Here is a 22,499-nt window from a genome sequence, read left to right as displayed (position 1 = left end):
CAGGAACAGACTAACAGTAATTGTCTTTCAAGGTATATCACAGAGTGTGTCAAAACAAGCATGCTGCTCAACTACAATATGTGTATTTAAAGAAAGTGTATGTATTGAAAAAAAGGGGGTTGAAAAGATCTACTTATGAGTCACGCCAGCTGGCATATTGTACTATATACATGTTGCTGTGTTAGCTTATATTGAGGATATTAAGCCAGTCTACCCAATATTCATTGAGGAGTCTCATATGGAGATGTGTGCCTCCGATGTATTGCCTTCAATGTGTAAACGACTAACATACTAAAAAATATCATTTATCTGGGATCTCCCCTTTGTCATGAGCTATTAACATGCATACTATTCATACCTTCCGTCAAAACACCTTATTTACCTAAAATAAAAAAAAAATTTTGGTGAATTTGTATAACTCAAATACTTCTTATTGAGTGATGAGGTTATATATTTACACCATATTTAGTTTCCATACTAAAGCTATGGGGGTCATATATAGCATATTCCACTTCCATCTTGTGGCTAGCAATGCCCCCATTCACTCACTATCAAAACGCTCCAAACAAGTTAACACAAATATAAATAAAAATAAAAATGAAAATAAAAATAAAAACAATTGATATAGAGGTCTTTCAATTGACTTCAACAATATCCCACTCGGGATTGATTTAGCTCTAAAAGTCCATGGTTCTCATGTATGCAGAATAAAGAGCGCCTGGTCATTTACTTCTGAATTTATATATGATGACCCGCTCTGTGTTTATTTCTGTGCATTTTTCGGTGTCTGCGGTTACACCCTAGTCCTCTAGGTTAACGTGGCCTTTAGGATCGAATGCTAAATATGCATTGTGTTACCCTGGTTGTTCAACCATCAAATTATTGTCCATGTTATAAGGTTCAATACTGGTCCTCTTCTGTTGTTATTTCTTCTTCCTAACATACTTGAGGATCTAGTGTCCAGCTTTGAATATATGTAATGTTATTTGAGCTATGTGTGTAAAAAACCTGGTAACTCCAAGGAACCACTATCCGACTTCCACACAGGTATTAGAAATACCAAAGACTCTATCCCTGGTGCTGTTTGCCAACGTGGTTAGGAGCACCCCTAGAACGAGGCACGCCGACCATGTGGCCCACAGAGTCATGATAGTCTAGGTGCCGTACCCTGCAATTGTATCACACTGTATAGCCACATTACATCAAAGCCTTGAAGTCAGGGGTGGTGTTGAGCCCACCTGGGTAAATGGTACCCAGTCGGTACATCCATTGTGCCTCCCGTTGCAGAAGTATTTTACCTCTGTCTCCCCCTCTATCTAGTGGGGGTACATGATCAATAAGTGTGTATCTTATTGATGCCACCGAATGTCTGTGTTCTGCACAGTGTCTCGCTACAGGTTGATCCGATTCCCCGGACTTGTGAGCCGACCTTATGGCATGCCGATGATTGGCCATCCTTTCTCTCAGGGTACCTGTCGTTTTACCGACATAATGCCAAGAGCATGGGCACACCAATAAGTAGATGACAAACGTGGTTGTGCAGGTAATCGAATGTCGTATATGGAACTGCCTGTTGGTGTGGGGATGATTAAATGTTCTGGTACTTATAAGTCCATTACAGGTAGTACATCCTAGGCATCGATAGGATCCTCTGATGTTAGTATGTGTCCTGGGATTATAACTTGCCTTCGAGTCAGTCTTGACTAATAAGTCTCGCAGATTTGTACCCCTCCTGTAACCAACCATGGGCGTAAGATGTTTACTAAACTGTAATTTTGGATCAGTGGAAACGATAGGCCAATGTGTCCTTAAATAAGGTGTTTTGACGGAAGGTATGAATAGTATGCATGTTAATAGCTCATGACAAAGGGGAGATCAAAGATAAATGATATTTTTTAGTATGTTAGTCGTTTACACATTGAAGGCAATACATCGGAGGCACACATCTCCATATGAGACTCCTCAATGAATATTGGGTAGACTGGCTTAATATCCTCAATATAAGCTAACACAGCAACATGTATATAGTACAATATGCCAGCTGGCGCGACTCATAAGTAGATCTTTTCAACCCCCTTTTTTTCAATACATACACTTTCTTTAAATACACATATTGTAGTTGAGCAGCATGCTTGTTTTGACACACTCTGTGATATACCTTGAAAGACAATTACTGTTAGTCTGTTCCTGTATCTCTAACAGAGTTACATTCTAGCGTTGTTTAGGTTGTCACGGCAACAAGCGGCTGTCACACTTACTATCACTATTTAGTGTAATAGCACAATCTTTTGCACGTTAAGAGTTTGTTATGTTTCTAAGATAATATGCCATAATGGTTTTTCAATAATGGCATTAACACATATTAAGCCGATTTTTTACGGCTACAGAATTTTGACAACCGGAAGTAGTTTGGCGCACTACTTCCGCTACTTAGCACATTTGGAACGCACTATGTGGTCCAACACCGGTAATTTTGGCGCCAGTGAAGATAGTGGTTTGAAATGATTTGGAGTGAGTATGTCACTATTTAAGAGTTTGTTTGTTTTCACTTTATTCATGCTGATGAAGGAGGCAAGACCTCCGAAAACGTTACAGAAATAAAAGTAACCTGTTTATGAAAGTCCTGAGAGTGCATTTTCTTTTGGCTGCATATATATATATATATATATATATTTATATATACACAGAGAAATATAGGAATATCTATTTAAAAATACATAGAACATATTATGCTATGTGCAAAACATTGGAATATGATATATTTACACTAAATACACAGTATAAAATGAATATTGCATAAATACGCTTTAGATTTAGAGTTTGGCGTTAGCCGTCAAAACCAGCGTTAGAGGCTCCTAACGCTGGTATTTAGAGTCAGTCAGGAAAGGGTCTAACGCCCACTTTGCAGCCGCGACTTTTCAATACCGCAGATCCCCCTACGCCATTAGCGTATCCTATCTTTTCAATGGGATCTTTCTAACGCTGGTATTTAGAGTCGTGGCTGAAGTGAGCGTTAGAAATCTAACGACAAAACTCCAGCCGCAGAAAAAAGTCAGGAGTTAAGAGCTTTCTGGGCTAATGCCGGTTCATAAAGCTCTTAACTACTGTGCTCTAAAGTACACTAACACCCATAAACTACCTATGTACCCCACATCGCCACCACTCTATTAAAAATTTTTAACTCCCAATCTGCTGACCGCACACCGCCGCCACCTACGTTATCCCTATGTACCCCTAATCTGCTGCCCCTAACACTGCCGACCCCTATATTATATTTATTAACCCCTAATCTGCCACCCCCAACGTCGCCTCCACCTACCTACAATTATTAACCCCTAATCTGCCGACCGGACCTCACCGCCACTATAATAAATGTAAACCCATAATCCGCCTCACTCCTGCCTCAATAACCCTATAATAAATAGTATTAACCCCTAATCTGCCCTCCCTAACATCGCCGACACCTAACTTCAAGTACTAACCCCTAATCTGCCGACCGGACCTCACCGCTACTCTAATACATTTTTTAACCCCTAAAGCTAATTCTAACCCTAACCCTAACACCCCTCTAAATTAAATATAATTTAAATCTATACTTACTTGTATAAACCTAATAAATTAATCACACAACACAGACTTCACTTGCATTTTTCAGCAAACAGTTCTTTCTATGCATTCCAATTTGGACTGATTTATAGACAGGAAGATCTTGTTCCTTTGAAATCTGCTCGATAGCTCAGGTCTGGTTAAACTGATTAATTTCAGCTTGCTTGGCTTTGCTGCAACACAAGCGGACAGCTCCACCTACTGGCTATTTTAATAAATGCACTGCTTCTCAATAGCAGTCACATGACTGGAAAAAAAGGTTGTTATTCTGAAATGGTGTAAATTGAACCGTTGTAAAACGAGGGCCACCTGTATATATATATATATATATATATATATATATATATATACTGTATGTATTTGTTCAGTTTTTTGGAGAGGAAACATAAATACCAATCCTATTTATTATATGATTGGCCGCATAGTTTATAATATTTAATATTTTCTATATTGTTCATATCTTTATTTTTTACATCATCTACCTCCTATGTTGGTCCATTAGGGTGCTTATTACTATTTTGATGTATCAACAATATGAGAATGATGTATTTCTATTTAGTATGTATCAATTTTATGAAAAATGTATTTCCTTTATATATGTATTTGTATACAACCCTTATTCCAGTACAAATTACAGATTTCTATCTATGTTAAGGAGCTTATTAGCTCATCTAGGCCTAGATTTAGAGTTGGGCGGTAGCCGTCAAAACCAGCGTTAGAGGCTCCTAACCCAGGTTTTTACCACCCTCTGGTATTTGGAGCCAGTCATTAAAGGGTCTTTTCAGCCGCGACTTTTCCATACCGCAGATCCCCTTACGTCAATTGCGTATCCTATCTTTTCAATGGGATCTTTCTAACGCTGGTATTTAGAGTCGTGGCTGAAGTGAGCGTTAGAAATCTAACGACAAAACTCCAGCCGCAGAAAAAAGTCAGGAGTTAAGAGCTTTCTGGGCTAACGCCGGTTCATAAAGCTCTTAACTACTGTGCTCTAAAGTACACTAACACCCATAAACTACCTATGTACCCCTAAACCGAGGTCCCCCCACATCGCCACCACTCTATTAAATTTTTTTAACTCCTAATCTGCTGACCGCACACCGCCGCCACCTACGTTATCCCTATGTACCCCTAATCTGCTGCCCCTAACACCGCCGACCCCTATATTATATTTATTAACCCCTAATCTGCCACCCCCAACGTCGCCTCCACCTACCTACAATTATTAACCCCTAATCTGCCGAGCGGACCTCACCACCACTATAATAAATGTAAACCCATAATCCGCCTCACTCCTGCCTCAATAACCCTATAATAAATAGTATTAACCCCTAATCTGCCCTCCCTAACATCGCCGACACCTAACTTCAAGTACTAACCCCTAATCTGCCGACCGGACCTCACCGCTACTCTAATACATTTTTTAACCCCTAAAGCTAATTCTAACCCTAACCCTAACACCACTCTAAATTAAATATAATTTAAATCTATACTTACTTGTAAAATAAACCCTAATATAGCTACAATATAAATTATAATTATATTGTAGCTATTTTAGGATTAATATTTATTTTACAGGCAACTTTGTAATTATTTTAACCAGGTACAATAGCTATTAAATAGTTAAGAACTATTTAATAGCTACCTAGTTAAAATAATTACAAAATTACCTGTAAAATAAATCCTAACCTAAGTTACAATTAAACCTAACACTAGACTATCAATAAATTAATTAAATAAAATACCTACAATTATCTACAATTAAACCTAACACTACACTATCAATAAATTAATTAAATACAATACCTACAAATAAATACAATTAAATAAACTAACTAAAGTACAAAAAATAAAAAAGAACTAAGTTACAAAAAATAAAAAAATATTTACAAACATTAGAAAAATATTACAACAATTTTAAACTAATTACACCTACTCTTTTATTATTATTATCGGTTATTTGTAGAGCTCAACAGATTCCGCAGCGCTAAGCCCCCTAATAAAATAACAAAGCCCCCCAAAATAAAAAAATGCCCTACCCTATTCTAAAATTAAAATATAAAAGCTCTTTTACCTTACCAGCCCTTAAAAAGGCCCTTTGCGGGGCATGCCCCAAAGAATTCAGCTCTTTTGCCTGTAAAAAAAAAAACATACAATACCCCCCCCAACATTACAACCCACCACTCACATACCCCTAATCTAACCCAAACCCCCCTTAAATAAACCTAACACTAAGCCACTAAAGATCTCCCTACCTTGTCTTCACCACGCCGGGTTCACAGATCCGTCCACCGAAGTCTTGATCCAAGCCTCCGAAGTCTTGATCCAAGCGGCGGCTAAAGAATTCCATCTTCGGGCAGAAGTCTTCTTCCTATCCGGGCAGAAGAGTAGATCTGGACCGGCAAACATCTTCATCCAAGCCACATCTTCTATGTTCTTCCATCCGATGATGAGCGGCTCAATCTTGAAGACCTCCAGCGCGGATCCATCCTCTTCTTCCGACGACTAGACGACGAATGAAGGTTCCTTTAAGGGACGTCATCCAAGATGGCATCCCTCGAATTCCGATTGGCTGATAGGATTCTATCAGCCAATCGGAATTAAGGTAGGAAAATTCTGATTGGCTGATGGAATCAGCCAATCAGATTCAAGTAATTACCACTCCACTCAACATCTAGCCCATACTGAGCTCTACCTATATCGACATGTGTGTGCTGTTCAAGATCCCTACTTTTCTTTCTTTTCCTTTTTGTATAAATGTATAAAAACATGGTCTATAATAAGTTCCTTAGGTCTAGAGTATGATCATTCTGCTTTATGGCTGCCTTTTTATTTTTTTAAATGAATATTTCTAACTGTATAGCCCGTAGAATAATTCCTTTGTAATCCATCATTTTTTTTGTATAATGAATATCTGCCAAGATTACTACATGTTTCGGCCTTAAATGCCTTTTTTAAGATGCCTGACAGCACTTTCATGTGAGTTTTTGTATCTTCCTTTTTACATAGAGATGTTCAGGTGATGTTTTCTAGTCAGCTTTATACAGCTATACTGCATCACTTGCAAGTACTTCAACAATTGTGTGTTATGTCCTTTTAAGTGAATTATAAGATATGTAGCTAATCCACCTTAAAATGATATGATGTTGCCTTTCCTCAGTTCACATTATTACACAGTTAAAGGTACATTAACACAACCCTTTAGGGGGCATAGATTCATTCACATAACCTGAACCTATATTATAGTGTGAAATGAATGCATGGCTACAAAACATTAATCAATTTCAGTTATGGTAATAGTCATATATTGTATTGTCTAGTCCAACATATTTAAATAATGAACGAGTTTAGGTCTAATAAAAGTTTATTTTCCATGTCACCCCCTCTATAATTTTTTATTTTCCTTAAACCTCAAAACAGTAGACCTTCTGACTTTTGACCATGAGTTCCCTTAAAGTACTTTGTCAGGAGGTGGTCACAATTACCCCATTTAGGGCCAGATTACAAATGGAGCAGAATTTAACGCTCCTGCTTGCATGCCTTTTGCACTCATCGGTTAGCGCTCATATTACAAGTTGGAAGTAAACTGTTTTCGCACAAGCTCTAACTCGATGTGCGCAAAAAGCCGAACTTAGAATATTGCACATGTGGTAACGTATTCCCCCATAGAAATCAATAGAGCAAAACAAGTTGAAAAAACACTCTACTCACACGCAAACCTGATTGCATTTTCTCAAGTGCGCTAACCTGACATGAAAATATTACTATTTTACATTCCCTGTTAGCGCTCCACCCCTTAAAATTTAAAAGGTGTTCTCTGATTCTGTCCCTTAGAGGGCAGCTCGCTTGGCCTAAATATTGATGATTACAGGGACACTGAATTAGGTAAACTACATTTTTATCAGTACAATGGATAACATTTTGTTATTGTGAATTCAAAATCAGTATTGGTTACCTTTACCTTGTTCTTTTTCTTTCTATGTTTGCAAGACTTGCAACTGTAACAGGGATAAAAACCACGCTCATTAATGATTATAGATGATAGTCATAAATAATTATTTTTTATTTTAAAATATACTAGGGGCCAATGTGTTTTTTAAAATGCCTAGCTCTCATTAAAAATCATATTTATGTAGTCTTCTACTAAATCCCCAAGAAGTAAATACACAGTATAACACGAATATTGCATAAATATGCTTTAACATGTTTTCATCTACTTGACTGCAAAGGGATTCAATGCACTTATATATACTGTATATATATATATATATATATATATATATATATATATATATATATATTAAAGATGGGCGTATGTTTCTAAAAATGTGTTCGTTCGAATCGAATTTCGAATGTTTATATAACATTCTAACATTCTATTTTCGAATTTTCATTTTTCAAATTTTTCAATAAAATTCGAAAATATTTGTTCGAATAATAGAATGTTTAGCTATCTATTCATTCAATTTCGAAATGTAATATTCGAATTTGATTGTGACATTCAAATTCAAAATAGTATTTCTAGTCTACAACTGTGTTTAATAAATGTAATATTCTAATTCGAATGCTACATTCGAATGTGACATTCGAATTCGAAATAGTATTTCTAGTCTAATAACGTGTTTTATAAATGTAATATTCAAATTTGAATGTGATATTCGATTCGAATGTCACATTCAAATTCAAAATAGTGTTTCTAGTCTACAATTGTGTTTTATAAATGTAATATTCAAAAGTGACATTCGAAAACTGTAAATAACAGTCAAATTTTTAAGAATATTCGTTCTTATCAACATTCTATTATTTAAATCAAATTTCTACAATAACATTCATTCTAACATTCGAATTAGAATATAAACACATTTGCTCATCCCTAATATATATATATGTCAACATATGTATACATATTTATTTATATGTTTAAATGTGTATATATGTCTGTAAATACATATATACACATAAAAATACATAATTTAGAAATCCTCTGTCCTCCAGAATCTTGAAAACTATATTCAAAGACAAAACAAATACTAAATTACAAAATTATTATAAAATACATACTTTTTAATTATATATATATATATATATATATATATATATATATACTCGTCCTAAAGCCCATTCACACGGGCCATTTTTTTCAGTACAGCGGTCCCACCCCTTGCCCTCTCTCCCTCCCCCTCTCTTTTGCTCTCTCTCCCCTCTCTTTTGCGCTCTCTCTCCCCCTCTCTTTTGCGCTCTCCCCCCTCTCTTTTGCGCTCTCTTTCTCTCCCTTTCTTTTGCGCTCTCTCTCCCCCTCTCTTTTGCGCTCTCTCTCCCCCTGTCTTTTGCACTCTCTCCCTCCCCCTCTCTTTTGCGCTCTCTCCCCCCTCTCTTTTGCGCTCTCTCTCCCCCCTTTCTTTTGCACTCTCCCCCCTCTCTTTTGCTCTCTCTCTCCCCCCTCTCTTTTGTTCTCTCTCCCCCTCTTTTGCTCTCTCTCCCCCTCTCTCTCTATCTCTCTCCCCCTCTCTCTCTCTCACCCTCTCTCTCACCCCCCTCTCTCTCTCCCCCTCCTTTCTTTCTCCCCCTCTCTCTCTCCACCCTCTCTCCCCCTCTCTCTCTCCCCCTCTCTTTCCCCTCTCTCTCTCTCTCTCTCCCCCTCTCTCTCTCTTTCTCCCCCTCTCTCTCTCTTTCTCCCCCTCGCTCTCCCCCCTCTCTCTCCCCCTCTCTCTCTCCCTCCCTCTCTCCCTCCTCTCTCTCTCTCCCCTTTCTCTCTCTCTCCCCTTTCTCTCTCTCTCTCTCTCTCTCTCTCTCTCTCTCTCCCTTCTCTCCCCTCTCTTTCTCCACCTCTTTCTCTCCCCTCTCTCTCTCCCTCCCCCCTCTCTCTCCCCTCTCTCTCTCCCCTCTCTCTCTCTCTCTCTCTCCCCCTCTCTCTCCCCCTCTCTCTCTCTCCCCTCTCTCTCTCTCTCTCTCTCTCTCCCCTCTCTCTCTCTCTCCCCTCTCTCCCCCCTCTCTCTCCCCCCCCCCTCTCTCTCTCTCTCTCTCTCTCTCTCTCTCCCCCTTCCCTCTATTTCCCCCTCTCTCTATCCCCCCTCTCTCTCTCTCCCCCTTCTCTCTTTCTCCCCCTCTCTCTCTCCCCCCTCTCTCTCTCTCCCCCTCTCTCCCCCCCCTCTCTCTCTCTCTCTCTCTCTCTCTCTCCCCCTCTCTCTGTCTCCCCCCTTTCTCTCTCTCTCCCCCTCTCTCTCTCGCCCCTCTCCCCCTCTCTCTCCCCCTCTCTCCCCCCCCTCTCCCCCCCCCTTTCTCTCCCCTTTCTCTCTCTTTCCCCTCACTCACCCCTCTCTCTATCTCCCCCCTCTCTCTCTCTCCCCCTCTCCCCCTCTCTCTCCCCCATCTCTTGCTCTTCCCCCTCTCTTTTGCTCTCTCTTATCCTATCTTTAGCTCTTTCCCATCTCTTTTGTTCTCTCCCCCTCTTTCTATCTCTCCCCCCTCTCTCTCTCTCCCCTCTATCTGGCGTGCGCGACCTCGCCCGGCCCCGCCCCGTCATGCCCGGCCCTGCCCTGTCATGTCTGGTTCCGCCCCGTCATGCCTGGCCCCACCCCCTCTCACACCCGGTCATGCCTACTTCTGCCCGCACCGGCTGCAAACAGCAGATCAGGTAGGGACTCTAAGGCCAGGTGTGTTTGTTCTTGTGCTGTCTCTACTACGCATGACAGCTTCGGACAAACACACTTGGACTTTTATATTATAGGATATATATATATATATATATATATATATATATATATATATATATATATATATATATATATATATTATTTTTTGTGGTTATTAAGATTTCTTCATACCTATGAATCCTAGGTTAGCTTTTTTGTCATCTTCCCAAGATCCATAAAGATAAAATTATTCAGAAGGATGGTCTATCATTTTTGGGATATGGCATTCAGCCAAAAATCAATGATGGGTTTAAAATCTTTTATACAGGGCTACAAACAGTGTTTATAGAGTTGGACAAACTAAGAACTTGTAGACAAAAATATTATTATAGCTGTGATGTCTCTTTATTGTATTATATTATTTCATATCAAATGGATGTCCAAGCAGTAAACTATTATTTAGAACAAAACATCTCTATGACAAAATACATTTTGCTCAATAGCATATTATTTATTTTGCAACATATTTATTTTAGATAACAAGACTATTTGCCTATAAGTTACAGGTACTGCTATGGGAACTGGGTGTAATCCAAGCTTTGAGAATCGCTTTATGTGGCTTTTTGAGGTGCAATTTAGTTATCATTCCATCTTTGGAGTAAACCCACCATTTTATTTTGGGGAACAGAACAATTTAAAACTCTCATTTGTCATCTTAACATATCTCTTTCTGGCTGTATCCAAGAAGATACTCCGGGGATAGTCTGATTCTAAAATGTATTTTACAAGAATAGACAGCAATAACTTTGGATCAGATTAGTAATCATCATCACAGCTGGGGAGATAATATTCCCTATAGTTAATAAGAAAATGTTCTTCTAAGTTGATTATTTGACTATCATTCAAATATTCTAAAAAGTAAGGGTTATCCACTAAGTTTAACTAAAAAAAAAAGTTGTAGAAAAGCTAGAAATTAAAGGGACATGTTTAAAAAGATAGATAATCCCTTTATAACCATTCCCCAGTTTTGCATAACCAACACATTTTTAATAATATACTTTTTACCTCTGTGATTACCTTGTATCTAAGCCTCTGCAAACTGCCTCCCTATTTCAGTTCTTTTGATATACTTGCATTTTAGCCAATCAGTGATGACTACTTAGTAAATCCACACGAGTGAGCACAATGTTATCTATATGGCACATATGAACTAGAAGCGGTAGAGCTGTGAAAAACTGTCTAAATGCACTGAGATAAGAGATGGCCTTCAAGGGCCTAGAAATTAGAGAACAAAGCAAATTTGATGATAAAAGTAAATTGGAAAGTTGTTTAAAATTGTGTGCCCTATCTGAATATTTAATTTGGACTATACTGTCCCTTTAAGTTTGTTCAACATTTTTTATCAGGTGGGAAAAACAAGGAAATAAGCTTTTCGTTTTTTTTTAAAGATAGACTATATTTAGACAAAATTCTAGACAATTAGCATAACATAGTATTAGACATACATCTTAAAAACAACTCATTAGATCCATGTAAAGTTAAGCATTAATAAAAGACTAGTCCTAAAGCCCGTGTACACGGGCCAATTTTTTAAGTACCGCGGTTCCAACCCTTGCTCCCTCTCTCTCCCCACTCTCTCTTTTGCACTCTCTCCCCCTCTCTTTTGTGCTCTCTCTCCCCCCCTCTCTTTTGAGCTCTCTCTCCCCCTATTTTGCACTCTCTCTCCCCCCTCTTTTGCTCTCTCTCTCTCCCCTTTTGTGCTCTCTCTCTCCCTCTCTCTTTTGTGCTCTCTCCCCCACTCTTTTGCTCTTTCTCCCCCCTCTCTTTTGTGCTCTCTCCCCCTCTCTTTTGCGCTCTCTCCCCCTCTATTTTGTGCTCTCTCCCCCTCTCTTTTGTGTTCTCTCTCTCTCTCCCTCTTTTGCGCTCTCTCTCTCCCCCTTTTTTTGAGCTCTCTCTCTCCCCTCTCTCTTTTGAGCTCTCTCTCTCCCGCTGTAAGGAATCCGCTCCTGGTTTTCCTTTTTTTACTGCAGCTTACCTTCCCACCTGTATTTAAGTCATGTCTCCGCCCCAAACAAGTGCTTAGTTATTAAGTTCATATCAGTTAAGCTCTACGCATCCATTGCTGATTCTGTGTATTATATCAAGAATTTGAAGTTATATGATACCCAAAGTTATTGGATTTACAAATACCAGCTGGAGCTGGTCCTTTAAACAACTCTTCCAGTGTAACTGAGTTAAATCATCTAAGTTACATATTTGTTACACTACAGCCAGCACAAGCTCTTACCCTGAGGATTGGATCTGTTTCATTAGACAGCTACAAACCAGGACAAACCGGAACAACCAAGGAGCAACCGCAAGTAAATAAAATCTAAGTTACTTCCATACTGATAACAGGTCTATCTAACTGCATTACTAGCAGATCGCTACTTTTGTTTCATTTCATAAGTGTAACAAGCCGGCTTCAGTGTAACGCTACGGAACAGCTCTGACGTCACCAGCTGGGGAAACTCCTGTGATTCTGACACGCCCCTGTCAGCAGCTGCTTGGTTCTGCGCTCTGTCTCACTACAACCAAGACGGATACTATAGCTGTCAGCCATTGCAGCGGCTAGTCCTCATTTCACATGCTGTCTGTCTGTAACTAAGTATCCTTACTGAAACCCACTGATTGCCAATTCTGATTCCTAACTTAAAGTTATTGAACTTACTTTGCAGTTACTGAGCGGAATATTGCTACACATTAATAGTAGCCATATTTACATATATATTTATACACTTCAATTCATCATAAATAAAACTCACTCTGAATCATCACAGCCTATGCTGAAATAATAGTCTGTATTTTAGAGTGGAACATTCATACTACTAATATTACGGCAGTTGAGATCCAACACAATAAATCACTTTACAGAATAAGAATAACTAAGCCATTATTATGGATCCAGCCGAGCTCCCACAAATTGTCTTCAACTTGTCACAAAGGGTAGACCAACTCAGCCAGGGTCTAAGAGAATTACAATTGGAGAATGAGACTTTGAGAAATGTCATAAAAGATTCCATCACTCCTAAACTGCCAGCCCATGAGACCTCTCCTGAACCCTTTGTTGCCCCTCCAGATTTCTTTCAAGGAGAGAGAAACTAATACCGCCACTTTAAGAATGCTTGCCTTCTCAATTTCTCTCTCAAACCTAAGACCTATCCAAATGATAGGGTGAAAGTTCTCACCATGATAAGTTACTTAAGGGGAGACACACTATTCGAGACTAACAATCCTGTCCTATCCTCCTTCTCTGCATTTCTTGACGTCATGGATGAATTGTACAACGATGCCAACCTTCAGATTACCGCTGAGAGCAAAATGAGGAAATTGAAACAAGGATCCAGACCTGTGGAAAATTACATAACGGAGTTCAAACAGTACTCCATTGACTCCCAATGGAATGCCATAGCCCTCAGAAATCAATTCAGGCTTGGCCTTTCTGATGCAGTCAAGGATGAATTAGCCAGAACAGAATTGCCAGAGACACTTGAGGCTCTTATGAAATTAAGTAGCCAGATTGATAGAAGATTAAGGGAGAGAAGATCCGAACGACAATACTCAGACCAGCCATATAAAAAGGTTTCCAGTCCTAATCAACCTACTCGTAGGTCTAATAGTCCTAGTCCTAATGGAGCTGAAGCTATGGATATAAGTATCTTCAGGGGGCCTCTATCGCCGGATGAACGTATGAGAAGAAAGACCCGGGGCCTTTGCATGTATTGTGGTGACCCAGCTCACAGTGTTAAGGACTGCCCTACCATACCTCAGAAAAAGAACAGTAAGTGTAGCACTAACTTCACCTCTCAGGTAGTACTTAACAAACCTCTTCACTGCTCTCTACTTTTGTCTTTACAGTGGGCAAGTAAACAGATGTCCGTCCCTGCTATCGTTGACACCGGAGCTCAAGGGAACTACATTGACAGCTCATTAGTGTCTATCAATAAAATACCTCTGATTAAGAAATTGTCTCCGATTTCACTTTGTGTTGTTGATGGCTCTGAGATTTCTTCTGGGCCTATTACACATCATACCATCCCTCTTTCTGTCACTACATTAAATAATCACCATGAACATCTCTCTTTTGATGTGATTACATCTCCCCTTTTTCCAATTGTTCTTGGGTTGGCTTGGCTACAACTACATGAACCTCAGATCAGTTGGAAATCTCTAAACATACATCTAAACTCACAATATTGCCAACAAACCTGTATTAGGCAGTCATTACTTTCTCTGAACCCCACATCTGACATTCTTGTACCTATTGAATACAGTCACTTCGCTGAGGTTTTCAGCAAAAAGGAGGCAGAAACACTTCCTCCCCATCGTTCCTATGACTGCCCCATAGAGTTAAAACCAGGTACAACTCCACCTATAGGACACTTATATCCTCTATGTCAATCCGAATTAGACCACCTCAAAAGCTACTTAAATGAGAACTTGAAGAAAGAATTCATTCGTCCTTCTGTCTCACCAGCCGGTGCGGGTATGTTTTTTGTCCGAAACAAGGACAACTCCCTATGCCCTATCATCGATTTTAGACAACTAAATAAGATCACCATAAAAAATCGCTATCCACTTCCACTCATTCCGGAACTCATTGAGAGACTACGACATGCTACTATTTACACTAAATTGGATCTGAGGGGAGCATACAACCTTGTACGCATCAGAGAGGGTGATGAATGGCTCACTGCTTTTAGAACAAGATATGGGTTGCATGAATACCTAGTTATGCCTTTCGGACTCACCAACGCACCAGCAACCTTCCAATTCTTCATAAATGACATTTTCTATGATTTACTCGATATCTGTGTCATAGTTTATTTAGATGACATTTTGATATATTCCTCCAACACAACAGACCACATCAAACACGTTAGTTGGGTTCTATCTCGTCTCCAGGTTCACCGACTCTATGCCAAACTGGAAAAATGCATTTTTCATACTACAACGATAGAATTCCTGGGTTATTCCATCAGCCCTGAAGGCATTCAAATGCAAGAGGGCAAAGTCGAGGCAGTAAAATCATGGCCAACTCCTCTGAACAGAAAGGACCTACAAAAATTCCTCGGATTCAGTAATTATTACAGGAAATTCATTCAAAACTTTTCGAGTATTTCGAAACCCCTTACCAAACTTACTAGCTCCAATTGCGTGTTCCGGTGGTCGAAAGAAGCTGCTGATGCCTTCAGTTTCCTGAAGGAGTCGTTTTCCTCAGCTCCTATCCTAAGGTATCCTGATCCCGACCTGCAGTACATATTGGAAGTGGATTCTTCAGACTATGCACTCAGTGCAGTTTTATCACAACGCAAGACACCCAAAGAACCTCTATTCCCTATCGGGTTCTTCTCGAAGATTATGTCCTCTGCAGAAATGAATTACTCCATAGGGGATAAGGAATTACTGGCCATCAAAAGAGCTTTGGAATTCTGGAGACATCTCCTGGAAAGTACATCTCATCCCATCATAATATATACCGACCACCGTAACCTCGAATTTTTACAAAACAACAAAACTTTATCTGGAAGACAGGTTAGATGGAGCCTCTTCTTCAGTCGTTTTGACTTCCAGATTTTGTATAGGCCTGGATCAAAAAATGGAAAGGCAGATGCCCTCTCCCGCAGAGATCCTAGATCCATTCCGGAATATACTCCTAGTTGTATTCTCCCACCTACTAAATTTCTCGCTTCACTCTCTATCTCAGTTCCAGACTATGAAGCCTCCTTAGGTTTGGAACAACAAACACCATTGAACTCCCTGATTAAGAAAGACGGCTTATATTTTCATGGTTCCAAGATATATGTACCTGAACCACTCAGAGCACAAATAATCAAAGAACACCATGACCCTCCTTTACTTGGTCATGTAGGTATCAGACGCACCAAGGAATTAGTAAGCAGAACTTACTGGTGGCCATCCATGGAAAATTCTATCAAGGATTATATCCAGCAGTGTAATACTTGCTCAGTATCCAAACCCAAGAGAAGACCTCCGTACGGACTCCTCATGCCTTTGGACATACCCAATTCACCCTGGGCTCACATTGGCATGGACTTTATTGTAGACCTACCACCAAGCTCTGGTTTCACCACCATATTAGTCGTTACAGACCACTTTACTAAAATGGCACATTTCATTGCTTACCACAAGTTACCTACTTCCTCGGAAACCGCACATTTGTTTCTAAACAACGTAGTACGGTATCATGGTTTACCGACTGTTTTGTTCACTGACAGAGGTAGCCAATTTATCTCAAGGTTTTGGAAAACACTCACTACAACTCTACAAATTGAACAACGGCTAAGTACTGCCTTCCACCCACAAACGAACGGACAAACTGAAAGATTGAACCAATGGCTCGAACAATACTTACGTTGTTACTGTTCATACCATCAAAACAAATGGTCATCCTTTCTTGCTATGGCCGAATTTTCCTATAATAACACGATCAACAGTATCACCAATTACTCTCCCTTCTTTGCTAACTATGGTTTCAATCCTAGATTCAATTTTCACCAGTCCTCTTCTGAAAATACACCATCTGTTGACGAATTGATACAACGCCTAGCAGAAAACTTCCATCATCTATGTACAAACATACAGCATGCACAAGCAACCCAGAAAAAGTACTATGACTTACGACGAAGAGTTGCTCCAAAGTATAAAATAGGGGACTTAGTGTGGTTGTCAACAAAAAATATCAAGCTACATCTTCCCAAGAAGAAATTGGCTAGTTTATTTATCGGTCCATTCAAGATCACTCACGTAGTAAATGAGAATGCAGTTACCTTGGATCTACCTGATTCTTTGATAATACACCCCACCTTCCACGTCTCTTTGCTCAAGCCTTATACAGGTCAACACCCTCCTACACCTCTCCTTCCTCCTGATCCGGTACGCCTGGACACAGACATGTATGAAGTACAGGATCTCCTGGATTCGAGATATTGTAATGGTGAACTTCAGTATCTTGTGAGATGGAAAGGGTTTTCATCTGACGAAGACTCCTGGGAACCCCATACCCATATTGATGCTACGAGGCTAGTTGCACGTTTCCATAGACGTTTTCCACACAGACCTAAACATCCAGCCGTGGTCGGCTTGCTTGAGGGGGGGGACGTGTAAGGAATCCGCTCCTGGTTTTCCTTTTTTTTACTGCAGCTTACCTTCCCACCTGTATTTAAGTCATGTCTCCGCCCCAAACAAGTGCTTAGTTATTAAGTTCATATCAGTTAAGCTCTACGCATCCATTGCTGATTCTGTGTATTATATCAAGAATTTGAAGTTATATGATACCCAAAGTTATTGGATTTACAAATACCAGCTGGAGCTGGTCCTTTAAACAACTCTTCCAGTGTAACTGAGTTAAATCATCTAAGTTACATATTTGTTACACTACAGCCAGCACAAGCTCTTACCCTGAGGATTGGATCTGTTTCATTAGACAGCTACAAACCAGGACAAACCGGAACAACCAAGGAGCAACCGCAAGTAAATAAAATCTAAGTTACTTCCATACTGATAACAGGTCTATCTAACTGCATTACTAGCAGATCGCTACTTTTGTTTCATTTCATAAGTGTAACAAGCCGGCTTCAGTGTAACGCTACGGAACAGCTCTGACGTCACCAGCTGGGGAAACTCCTGTGATTCTGACACGCCCCTGTCAGCAACTGCTTGGTTCTGCGCTCTGTCTCACTACAACCAAGACGGATACTATAGCTGTCAGCCATTGCAGCGGCTAGTCCTCATTTCACATGCTGTCTGTCTGTAACTAAGTATCCTTACTGAAACCCACTGATTGCCAATTCTGATTCCTAACTTAAAGTTATTGAACTTACTTTGCAGTTACTGAGCGGAATATTGCTACACATTAATAGTAGCCATATTTACATATATATTTATACACTTCAATTCATCATAAATAAAACTCACTCTGAATCATCACAGCCTATGCTGAAATAATAGTCTGTATTTTAGAGTGGAACATTCATACTACTAATATTACGGCAGTTGAGATCCAACACAATAAATCACTTTACACCCGCCTCTCTTTTGCGCTCTCTCTCTCCCCTTCTCTTTTGAGTTCTCTCTCCCCCTCTTTTGTGCTCTCTCTCTCCCCCTCTTTTGCTCTCTCTCCCCCACTCTTTTGCTCTCTCCCCCCCTCTTTTGCTCTCTCTCCTCTCTTTTGCTCTCCCTCCCCCTCTCTTTTGCTCTCTTTCTCTCCCTCTCTCTCTCTCTCTCTCTCTCTCACTCTCCCCCTCTCTTTTGCTCTCTCGCCACCTCTTTTGCTCTCTCTCTCCCCCCCTCTTTTGCTCTCTTTCTCCCTCCTCTCGTTTGCTCTCTCTCTCCCCTCTCTTTTGCTCTATCTCTCTTTTCTCCCCTCTTTTGCTCACTTTCTCTCTTTCCCTCCTCTCTTTTGGTCTCTCCCACCTCTTTTGGTCTCTCCCATCGACCACGCCCTTCACGCTTGCTCCCGTGAGACCACGCCCCCTCGTCACGCCCGTCGACCATGCCCCCATCAGGACACGCCCGTATACGCCCCCATCACGACACGCCCGGCCATGCCCCCACCAGACAGCTTCCAGTGCGCACTCCTCTGCTGTTCAAGGCCAGGTATGTTTGTCCTCTGCAGTCTCTACTGTGCATGACTGCATCTAACAAACATACCTGGCCTTTATTATATAGGATGGTTGCAAAGTGCACACTGAGGCTTTAGATTGTTTTTAGTTAGCATTCATTAACATTATTACAGCAGAAAACATTTAGGATGTAGAAGTTAATTTCACTTCACTCTAGAAAACTAAATAAAAATGTAGAGCTTACAGTCTTTCACCGAGATTACGAGTTTGGCATTAGCCTTAAAAAGCAGCGTTGAGAGGTCCCAACGCTGCTTTTTACCTAACGCTGGTATTACGAGTCTGACAGGTACAGGCTCACCGCTCACTTTTATTCCGCGACTCGAGGCTACCGCAAATACTCTTACATTAATTGCGTATACTATCTTTTTAATGGGATTTGCCCAACGCTGGTATTACAAGTCTTCGAAGAAGTGAGCGGTAGACCCTCTCCTGTCAAGACTTCTACCGCATTTAAAAGTCAGTAGTTAAGAGTTTTATGGGCTAACGCCGGAACATAAAACTCTTAACTAAAGTGCTACAAAGTACACTAACACCCATAAACTACCTATTAACCCCTAAACCGAGGCCCCCCACATTGCAAACACTATATTAACATTTTTTAACCCCTAATCTGCTGACCGGACATCGCCACCACCTACATTATACCTATAAACCCCTAATCTGCTGCCCCTAACATCGCCGGCACCTACAGTATATTTATTAACCCCTAATCTGCCGCCCCCAACGTCGCCGCCACCTACCTACAATTATTAATCCCTAATCTGCAGACCGGACATCGGCGCCACTTTAATAAATGTATTAACCCCTAAACCGCTGCACTCCCGCCTCGCAAACACTAGTTAAATTTTATTAACCCCTAATCTGCTGTCCCTAACATCGCCGACACCTACTTACATTTATTAACCCCTAATCTGCCACCCCCAATGTCGCTGCTACTATATTAAAGTTATTAACCCCTAAACCTAAGTCTAAACCTAACCCTAACCCCCCCCTAACTTAAATATAATTTAAATTAAACGAAATACATTTAACATAATTAAATAAATTATTCCTATTTAAAACTAAATACTTACTGATAAAATAAACCCTAAGCTAGCTACAATATGCCTAATAGTTACATTGTAGCTAGCTTAGGATTTATATTTATTTTACAGGCAAGTTTGTATTTATTTTAACTAGGTACAATAGTTATTAAATAGTTATTAACTATTTAATAACTACCTAGCTAAAATAAGTACAAAATTACCTGTAAAATAAACCCTTCATCCAGGCTGCATCTTCTATCTTCATCCTTCCGGAGCGGAGCAGAGCAATCGTCTATCCAGCCGACGCGGAGCCATCCTCTTCAAGCGATGTCCTAATGAAGAATGAAGGTTCCTTTAAATGACATTATCCAAGATGGCGTCCCTTGGATTCCGATTGGCTGATAGGATTCTATCAGCCAATCGGAATTAAGGTAGGAAAAATCCTATTGGCTGATTGGATCAACCAATAGGATTGAGGTTGCATTCTATTGGCTGTTCCAATCAGCCAATAGAATGCGACCTCAATCCTATTGGCTGATTGCATCAGCCAATAGGATTTTTCCTACCTTAGTTCCGATTGGCTGATAGAATCCTATCAGCCAATCGGAATTCAAGGGACACCATCTTGGATGACGTCATTTAAAGGAACCTTCATTCTTCGTTAGGACGTCGTTTGAAGAGGATGGCTCCGCGTCGGCTGGATAGAAGATGGCTCCGCTCCGGAAGGATGAAGATAGAAGATGCAGCCTGGATGAAGCCTTCTGCCATCTGGAGGACCTCTTCTGCCCACGATCGGATGAAGACTTCTGCCGTTAATTGTATTTAATTGTAGGTAGTTTAGGTAATTAGTTTAATTATAGTGTAGTGTTAGGTATAATTGTAACTTAGGTTAGGGTTTATTTTACAGGTAATTTTGTACTTATTTTAGCTAGGTAGCTATTAAATAGTTAATAACTATTTAATAACTATTGTACCTAGTTAAAATAAATACAAGCTTTCCTGTAAAATAAATATAAATCCTAACCTAGCTGCAATGTAACTATTAGTTATATTGCAGCTAGCTTAGGGTTTATTTTATTGGTAAGTATTTAGTTTTAAATAGGAATAATTTATTTAATTATGTTAAATGTATTTTGTTTAATTTAAATTATATTTAAGTTAGGGGGGGTTAGGGTTAGGTTTAGACTTAGGGATTAATAACTTTAATATAGTAGCGGCGACGTTAGGGGTGGCAGATTAGGGGTTAATAAAATGTAACTAGTGTTTGCAAGGCGGGAGTGCGGCGGTTTAGGGGTTAATACATTTATTAAAGTGGCGGCGATGTCCGGTCGGCAGATTAGGGGTTAATAATTGTAGGTGGGTGGCGGCGACGTTGGGGGCGGCAGATTAGGGGTTTATAAGTATAATGTAGGTGGCGGCGATGTTGGGGGCTGTATATTAGGGGTTCATAAGTATAATGTAGGTGGCGGTGGTGTCCGGAGCGGCAGATTAGGGGTAAAAAATATAATGTAGGTGTCAGCGATAGTGGGGTGGGCAGATTAGGGTTAATAAGTGTAAGATTAGGGGTGTTTAGACTTGGGGTTCATGTTAAGGTGTTAGGTGCAGACATATTTTTTATTTTTCCATAGGAAACAATGGGGCTGTGTTAGAAGCTGGACGCTGCTTTATTGCAGGTGTTAGGTTTTTTTCAAGCCAGCTCAGCCCCATTGTTTCCTATGGGGAAATCTTGCACGAGCACGTTTAGCCAGCTTACCGCTACCGTAAGCAGCGATGGTATTACAGTGAGATGTGGAGCTAAATTCTGCTCTCCGATCACCTTTTTGCGGCTAACGCCAGGTTTAAAAAAACCTGTATTACCAGCGTTGGCTTAAGGGAGCGGTGGAAAAAAAAGGAGCATTAGACCCGCAAGCCTTACCGACAAAATCCCCTTCAAGCAATGTCCTAATGAAGAATGAAGGTTCCTTTAAATGACGTCATCCAAGATGGCGTCCCTTGAATTCCGATTGGCTGATAGGATTCTATCAGCCAATCGGAATCAAGGTAGGAAAAATCCTATTGGCTGATTGGATCAGCCAATAGGATTGAGGTCGCATTCTATTGGCTGTTCCAATCAGCCAATAGAATGCGACCTCAATCCTATTGGCTGATCCAATCAGCCAATAGGATTTTTCCTACCTTGAAGACGGCTCAAGGTAGGGATATCTTCAGGGGGTTAGAGTTACATTTTTTAAGGGGGGATTGTGTGGGTTTTAGAGTAGGGGTGTGTGGGTGTTGGGTTTTAATGTTGGGGGGTATTGTATTTTTCTTTTAAAGGTAAAAGAGCTGATTACTTTGGGGCAATGCCCCGCAAAAGGCCCTTTTAAGGGCTATTTGTAAAAACCTTATTAAAACATCATGAATGTTAACATAAAGCATGAAAAAAACTTTTGTGTAAATGTCTGTGCATTTCCTACTGTACAAGCATAAATCCCTAACAAATCTGAAAATGTACATATACTCAACTGTTTTTTTTTATTTTATCAGTATCTTCACTTATTTAGAATTGGTTTGAAAAG

The sequence above is a fragment of the Bombina bombina genome, chromosome 2 (genome assembly GCF_027579735.1).
Source record: "Bombina bombina isolate aBomBom1 chromosome 2, aBomBom1.pri, whole genome shotgun sequence".
Lineage (NCBI taxonomy): Eukaryota > Metazoa > Chordata > Amphibia > Anura > Bombinatoridae > Bombina > Bombina bombina.
Note: the sequence above shows the minus strand (reverse complement) of the source record.